Source organism: Triticum aestivum, chromosome 2B (assembly GCF_018294505.1).
Source record: "Triticum aestivum cultivar Chinese Spring chromosome 2B, IWGSC CS RefSeq v2.1, whole genome shotgun sequence".
Taxonomy (NCBI): domain Eukaryota; kingdom Viridiplantae; phylum Streptophyta; class Magnoliopsida; order Poales; family Poaceae; genus Triticum; species Triticum aestivum.
The window spans coordinates 144,739,514-144,747,918 of record NC_057798.1 but is presented as its reverse complement, the minus strand read 5'-3'; positions in this window follow the sequence as shown (position 1 = coordinate 144,747,918).

Below are 8,405 nucleotides of genomic sequence, written 5' to 3'. Positions count from 1 at the left end.
AGCGAAGGAATCGCTCGATCGGGTTCAGTTAGCAGCCATCGATCGCTCGATCGGGTTCAGTTAGCAGTCATCGATCGATCGTTCGGGTTCAGTAACGCGTAGCCTGCAGTGCAATCGCTCGGGTTCAGTTAGATCCCAACGCCTCGCTCGAGTTTAGTTAGAGCCAACGCCTCGCACACATGCGCGTATGTGTACGAGAGAAGCGCGCATCGCTCGGCCCCCGACCTCCCACCATAACCAGCAACTCCCCAAAATTTTCCTCCCCCTTGCTTCTACCATGGTTTTTCTGTCATGGAACACTCAAAGAATGTCATGCAGCTGCGTCTCCGGCCCGCCCAGGACGAAAAGCCCATTTTCTATCATGATTTTTTGTCATAGAAGTAGGAGCCCACCACATCTATGATGATACCGGGTTTCGTCACAATTATCGTCATAGAAGTGTCATATGTATGACAGAAATTTTTTTCGTTCGGCCCAAAATGTCACGGATGTGTCTTTTTTTTGTAGTGTTGCAAAGATAACTCAATCATACATAAAAGAATTCAGAGGAGATTCAAATACTTCTCATATATAAACTTGATCATAAACCCACAATTCATCGGATCTCGACAAACACACTGCAAAAAGAGTTATATCGAATAGATCTCCACAAGAGAGGGGGAGAACATTGTATTGAGATCCAAAAAGAGAGAAGAAGCCATCTAGCTAATAACTATGGACCCGAAGGTCTGTGGTAAACTACTCACAACTCATCGGAGGGGCAAGGATGTTGATGTAGAAGCCCTCCGTGGCTGATTCCCCCTCTGGCAGAACGCCGGCGAAGGCTCCAAGATTTTTTTGGATCTCGCAGATACAGAAGGTTATGGCGGTGGAAATTGTGTTTCGTTGGCTCCCTGGATGTTTTTGGGGTACGTAGGCTTATATAGGAGGAAGAAGTATGTCGGTGGCCACCCGAGGGGCCCACGAGACAGGGGCGCACCCTCCTATCTCGTGGAGGCCTCGGCTGCTTCTTGACTTGCACTCCAAGTCCTCTGGATCACGTTCGTTCCAAAAGTCACGCTCCCGAAGGTTTCATTCCATTTGGACTCCGTTTGATATTCCTTTTCTTCGAAATACTGAAATAGGCAAAAAAACAGCAATACGGGCTGGGCCTCCGGTTAGTAGGTTAGTCCCAAAAATGATATAAATATGTAAAATAAAGCCCATAAACATCCAAAAGGGGTAATATAATAGCATGGAACAATCAAAAATTATAGATACGTTGGAGACGTATCAAGCATCCCCAAGCTTAATTCCTACTTGTCCTCGAGTAGGTAAATGATAAAAAGGGAATTTTTGATGTGGAATGCTAGCTAGCATAATTCTCAATGTAATTTTCTTTATTGTGAAATGAATATTCAGATCCAAATGATACAAAATAAAATTTCATATTAAGATGAAGATAGTGATACTTCAAGCATACTAAGCAAAGTAATCATGTCTTCTCAAAATAACATGGCCAAAGAAAGTTATCCCTACAAAATCATATAGTCTGACTGTTGCTCTATCTTCATCACACAAAGTATTTAATCATGCACAACCCCGATGACAAGCCAAGCAATTATTTCATACTTTAATAATCTCAAACTCTTTCAACTTTCACGCAATACATGAGCGTGAGCCATGGACATAGCACTATATGTGGAATAGAATGGTGGTTGTGGAGAAGACAAAAAGGAGAAGATAGTCTCACATCAACTAGGCGTATCAACGGGCTATGGAGATGCCCATTAATAGATTTCAATGTGAGTGAGTAGGGATTGCCATGCAACGGATGCACTAGAGCTATAAATATATGAAAGCTCAACAAAAGAAACTAAGTGGGTGTGCATCCAACTTGCTTGCTCACGAAGACCTAGGGCATTTTGAGGAAGCCCATCATTGGAATATACAAGCCAAGTTCTATAATGAAAAATTCCCACCAGTATATGAAAGTGACAACATATGAGACTCTCTGTCATGAAGATCATGGTGCTACTTTGAAGCACAAGTGTGGAAAAAGAGATAGTAGCATTGTCCCTTCTCTCTTTTTCTCTCATTTTATTTTTTTTCTTTTTATTTTTTCTCTCTTTTTTTCTTTGGCCTTATTTTTTTTCTTTTTTTGGCCTTTCTCCTTTTTTTCTTTTTTTTCTTTCTTTCTTTTTCTTTGTGTAAAGTCCGAAGTCTCATCCCGACTTGTGGGGGAATCATAGTCTTCATCATCCTTTCCTCACTAGGACAATGCTCTAATAATGAAGATCATCACACTTTTATGGATTTACAACTCAAGAATTACAACCCAAAGCTAGAACAAGATATGACTCTATATGAATGCCTCCGGCGGTGTACCGGGATATGCAATGAATCAAGAGTGACATGTATGAAAATTATGAAGGTGGCCTTGCCACAAATACGATGTCAACTACATGATCATGCAAAAAAGCAATATGACAAAAGTAATGCGTGTCATATGAACGGAACGGTGGAAAGTTGCATGGCAATATATCTCGGAATGGCTATGGAAATGCCATAATAGGTAGGTATGGTGGCTGTTTTGAGGAAGGTATATGGTGGGTGTATGGTACCGGCGAAAGTTGCGCGGCACAAGAGAGGCTAGCAATGGTGGAAGGGTGAGGTGCGTATAATCCATGGACTCAACATTAGTCAAAAGAACTCATATACTTGTTGCAAAAATATAGAAGTCATCAAAAACCAAAGCACTACACGCATGCTCCTAGGGGGATAGATTGGTAGGAAAAGACCATCGCTCGTCCCCGATCGCCACTCATAAGGAAGACAATCAATAAATAAAATTGTGCTCCAACTTCATCACAAAGCGGTTCACCATAAGTGCATGCTACGGGAATCACAACCCTCAACACAAGTATTTTTCATAATCACCTCAACTAGCATGACTCTAATATCACTACCTCCATATCTCAAAACAATTATCAAGCATCATATTGATCATAGCGTCCAATTCTTTTCTATGATAGTTTTTATTATACCCAACTTAGATGCTCATCATTCTAGGACCAACTTTGTAACCATAGCAAATACCATGCTGTTCTAAAAGACTCTCAAAAAGATATAAGTGAAGCATGAGAGACTAGCAATTTCTTCAAAATTAACACACCACCGTGCTCTAAAAGATATAAGTGAAGCACTAGAGCAAAAACTATCAAGCTCAAAAGATATAAGTGAAGCACATAGAGTATTCTAGCAAATCCTAATCAAGTAGGCTTCTCCCAAAAGGTGTGTACAGCTAGGATGATTGTGGTAAACTAAAAATCAAAGACTAATATAATACACGACGCTCCAAGCAAAACGCATATCATGTGGTGAATAAAAATATAGCTCCAAGTAAAGTTACCAATGAACGAAGACGAAAGAGGGGATGCCTTCCAGAGGCACCCCCAAGCTTAGGCTTTTGTCTATCCTTGAATATCTTGGGGTGCCATGGGCATCCCCAAGCTTAGTCTCTTGCCACTCCTTATTCCATAGTCCATAAAAGATTTACCCAAAACTTGAAAACTTCACAACACAAAACTCAACAGGAAATCTTATAAGCTCCGTCAGTGAAAGAAAACAAAACCACCACATAAGGTACTGTAATGAACTCATTCTTTATTTATTTTGGTGTTAAACATACTTTATTCCAACTTCTCTATGGTTTATAAACTATTTTACTAGCCATAGATGCATCAAAATAAGCAAACAACACACGAAAAACAGAATCTGTCAAAAACAGAACAGTCTGTAGCAATCTGTAACTAACTCAAACTTCTGGAACTCTAAAAATCCTACAAAAATAGGAAGTCCTGGACAATTTGTCTATTGATCATAATAAAAAATAATCAACGCAAAATAACGTTTCTGTGATTTAACGAAACTAAATTTGTGCGTGCAAAGTTTCTGTTTTTCAGCAGAATCAAATCAATTATCATCATAGGTTATCCTATAGGTTCTACTTGGCACAAACACTAATTAAAAGATAAAAACACATATAAACAGAAGTTAGATGCAAGATTTATTACTAAACAGGAACAAAAACAAAAAACACAAAGAAAATTGGGTTGCCTCCCAACTAGCGCTATCGTTTAACGCCCCTAGCTAGGCATAAAAGCGAAGATAGATCTAAGTAGTGCCATCTTTGGCACTCAATTCATAAGTAGCTCGCACGATAGATTCATAAGGTAATTTGACTTTCTTTCTTGGAAAGTGCTCCATGCATTTCTTTAATGGAAATTGTAATCTAATATTCCCTTCCTTCATATTTATAATCACAGCAATCGTTCTAAGGTAAGGTCTACCAAGAATAATAGGGCAAGAAAGATTGCAATCTATATCAAGAACGATAAAATCTACGGGCACCAAATTTCTTTTTGCAACAATGAGATCATCATTGATCTTTCCCATTGGCTTTTTAATGGTGGAATCCGCAAGGTGCAAATTTAAAGAGCAATCATCAAGATCATGGAAACCTAGAATATCACATAAAGTTTTCGGAATCATGGAAACACTAGCACCCAAATCACACAAAGCATAACACTCATGATCTTTAATTCTAATCTTTATAGTAGGTTCTCACTCATCATTAAGTTTTCTAGGTATAGAAACTTCCAAATTAAGTTTTTCATCATAAGATTGCATCAAGGCATCAATGATATGTTTGGTAAAAGCTTTATTTTGACTATAAACATGAGGAGAATTAACAATGGATTGCAACAAGGAAATACAACCTTCTAAAGAACAATTCTCATAATCAAATTCCTTCAAATCCGAGATAGTGGGTTCAATGCTATTTAAAGTCATGACCTCTCCAATCCTACTTTTACCAAATTTAGCATCAAGATCTAAAGACTCTGAATTCTTGGGACGCCTTCTAGGCAAAGTTGACTCATCATCAGTCCCATAATTATCAAGATCCATATTGCAAAACAAAGATCTAATAGGAGATGCATCAATAACGTTAAGATCTTCATCATTATTTTCATGGAGACTAGAAGAACACTCTTTTATAAAGCAATCTTTCTTTGCACGTAATCTAGCGGTTCTTTCCTTGCACTCATCAATGGAAATTCTCATTGCTTTGAGAGACTCATTGATATCATGCTTAGGAGAAGAAGATCTAAGTTTAAGAGAATCAACATCAAGCGAAAGTCTATCAACGTTCCTAGCCAAATCATCAACTTTGAGCAATTTTTCTTCAAGCAAAGCATTAAAATTCTTTTGAGAAATCATAAATTCTTTCACACTATTCTCAAAATCAGAGGGCATCTTATTAAAATTACCATAAGAATTATTGTAGTAATTTCCATAATTATTAGAGGAACTACTAGGGAACGGTCTAGCATTAAAGTTTCCTCTATAAGCATTGTTTCCGAAACTATTCCTACCAACAAAATTCACATCCATAGATTCATTATTATTCTCAATCAAAGTAGACAAAGGCATATCATTGTGATCAAGAGGAGTATTTTTAGTAGCAAACAATTTCATAAGTTCATCCATCTTTCCACTCAAAATATTGATTTCTTCTATAGCATGCACCTTTTTACTAGAAGATCTTTCGGTGTGCCATTGAGAATAATTAGCCATAATATTATCAAGAAGTTTTGTAGCATCTCCTAACGTGATTTCCATAAACATGCCTCCCGCGGCCGAATCTAAGAGATTTCTAGAAGCAAAGTTCAAACCAGCATAAAATTTTTGTGTGATCATCCATAAATTCAAACCATGAGTAGGGCAATTGCAAATCATCAATTTCATTCTTTCCCAAGATTGGGCAACATGCCCATGGTCAAGTTGTTTAAAATTCATAATATTGTTCCTAATAGTGATAATCTTAGCGGGAGGAAAATACTTAGAGATAAAAGCATCTTTGCACTTGTTCCAAGAATCAATACTATTTTTAGGCAAAGACGAAAACCAAACTTTAGCACTATCTCTAAGTGAAAACGGAAATAACTTCAATTTAATAATATTGTTATCCATATCTTTCTTCTTTTGCATATCACACAAATCAACAAAGTTGTTTAGATGAGTAGCGGCATCTTCACTAGGAAGGCCGGCGAATTGATCTTTCATAACAAGATTCAGCAAAGCAGTATTGATTTCACAAGACTCAACATTATTAAGAGGAGTAATCGGAGTACTAAGGAAATCATTATTATTGGTATTTGAGAAATCACACAATTTTGTATTATCTTGCGCCATGGCAACAAGTAATCCCACACACAAGCAAACAGAAAAAGGCAAGCGAAAGAGAGAGAGAGAGAGGAGGAGATTGGGAAAGAGAGGGCGAATAAAACGGCAAGGGTGAAGTGGCGGAGAGGAAAACGAGAGGCAAATGGCAAATAATGTAAATGCGAGGGAGATGAGTTTGTGATGGGTACTTGGTATGTCTTGACTTGAGCGAAGACTGAGGGAGTCCTGGATTAGGGGGTATCCGGACAGCTGGGCTATATACTTTGGCCGGACTGTTGGACCACGAAGATACAAGACTCAAGACTTCGTCCCGTGTCCGAATGGGACTCTCCTTTGCGTGGAAGACAAGTTTGGCTATCCGGATATTATATTTCCTTCTTTGTAACCGACTCCATGTAAACCCTAGCCCTCTCGGGTGTCTATATAAACCGGAAGGTTTAGTCCTTAGAGACAGAATCATAATCATCAAAGGCTAGCTTCTAGGGTTTAGCCTCTACGATATCATGGTAGATCAACTCTTGTAATACCCATATCATCAATATCAATCAAGCAAGAAGTAGGGTTTTACCTCCATCGAGAGGGCCCGAACCTAGGTAAAACATCATGTCCCTTGCCTCCTGTTACCATTAGCCTTAGACGCACAGATCGGGACCCCCTACCCGAGATCTGTCGGTTTTGACACCAACATTTGTGCTTTCATTGAGAGTTCTTCTGTGTCGTCGCTGCAAGGCTTGATGGCCCCTTCAATCGTCAACAACAACACGGCACGGGGTGAGATTTTTCTCCCCGGATAGATCTTCGTGTTCGGCAGCTTCGCACTATGGGCCAATTCGCTTGGCCATCTGGAGCAGATCGATAGCTACGCCCCTGGCCACCAGGTCAGGTTCGGAAACTTGAACTACACGGCTGATATCCGCGGAGACCTGAACTTCAACGGATTCGGGCCTGCGCCAGGAGCGCTGGACAATCACGATGAGCACGGCTTAGACCTGCTGTCGGACAATGCTCGGGATATCGCCCCTGCAGGAGCCCCGGGCCTAAATCCGGAGCAGATTGCGTCGCCCGAGGACGGGTGGATAGACCCCGCCCCGGAGGCCACACACTCATCGGCGGTAGAGTCGAACACAGACTTCACCCCCAAGGAAGCGTGTGACACCAGACCCCCGGACTCGTATCCGGCTGTAGATCCTAGTCCGCGCACCCCCGAGCCCGCCGAATCTGGATGGGCTCCGATAATGGAGTTTACCGCTGCGGATATCTTTCAGCACTCGCCCTTTGGCGACATACTGAACTCGTTAAAATCTCTCTCTTTGTCAGGAGACTCTTTGCCGAACTATGTCCGGCTCGAGTGGGAAGCACGCGACGAAGGAATTTGTTGCCCACCCACCACCCATTTCATTGCCATGATCGATGATTTAACCACGTGCTTGACTTTGACTCTGAAGACATCGATGGTATGGACGACGATGTAGGAGAAGAACAGGAACCACCGCCCACGGGGTGGTGGACAACCACCTCCTCATATGATATATATATATATATATATATATATATATGGTGGACACTCCGAAGGAAACCAATGGCGATGAGGCAATGGAGGATAACCCCTCAGGGAAGAAAGCTAAGCATGGGCGTCGTCAACGCCGCTCCAAGCCCCGCCACAACAATACCGGCACAGGAGATGAAAACAATCCGGATGGTGCCAAAGATGAATACAATCCTGATCAGCCTGCCTTCAAGCAGGCCGGACTGGCAAAGGATGGATATTTGGATAGGGACAACTACATGCCCTCCTCAAAAGACGAGGTGAGCCTCGGAGATGATGAATTCGACGCGCCTGAGGATCCCGCGGAACAAGTTCGCTTTAAGCGACGGCTTATGGCCACTGCGAGGAGCCTGGAAAAGAAGCAACAACAGCTCAAAGCTGACCAAGATTTGCTCACTGACAGATGGACCAAGGTCCTGGCCACCGAGGAATACGGACTCGATCGCCCCGACAAAGGGCACACACGGCACAATTCGCTACCTCAACCTAAGAAGGAGAACCTAAGGCACATACCCCGACGCCAATATACCACCACGGTCCAGGACAATACACAGGAAACACGAGGCGGCATCCTCAAGCCTTGGCGCAATCGTCATAAACATCAAGTCAGGGAAGTTGGTGCCAAATTCAG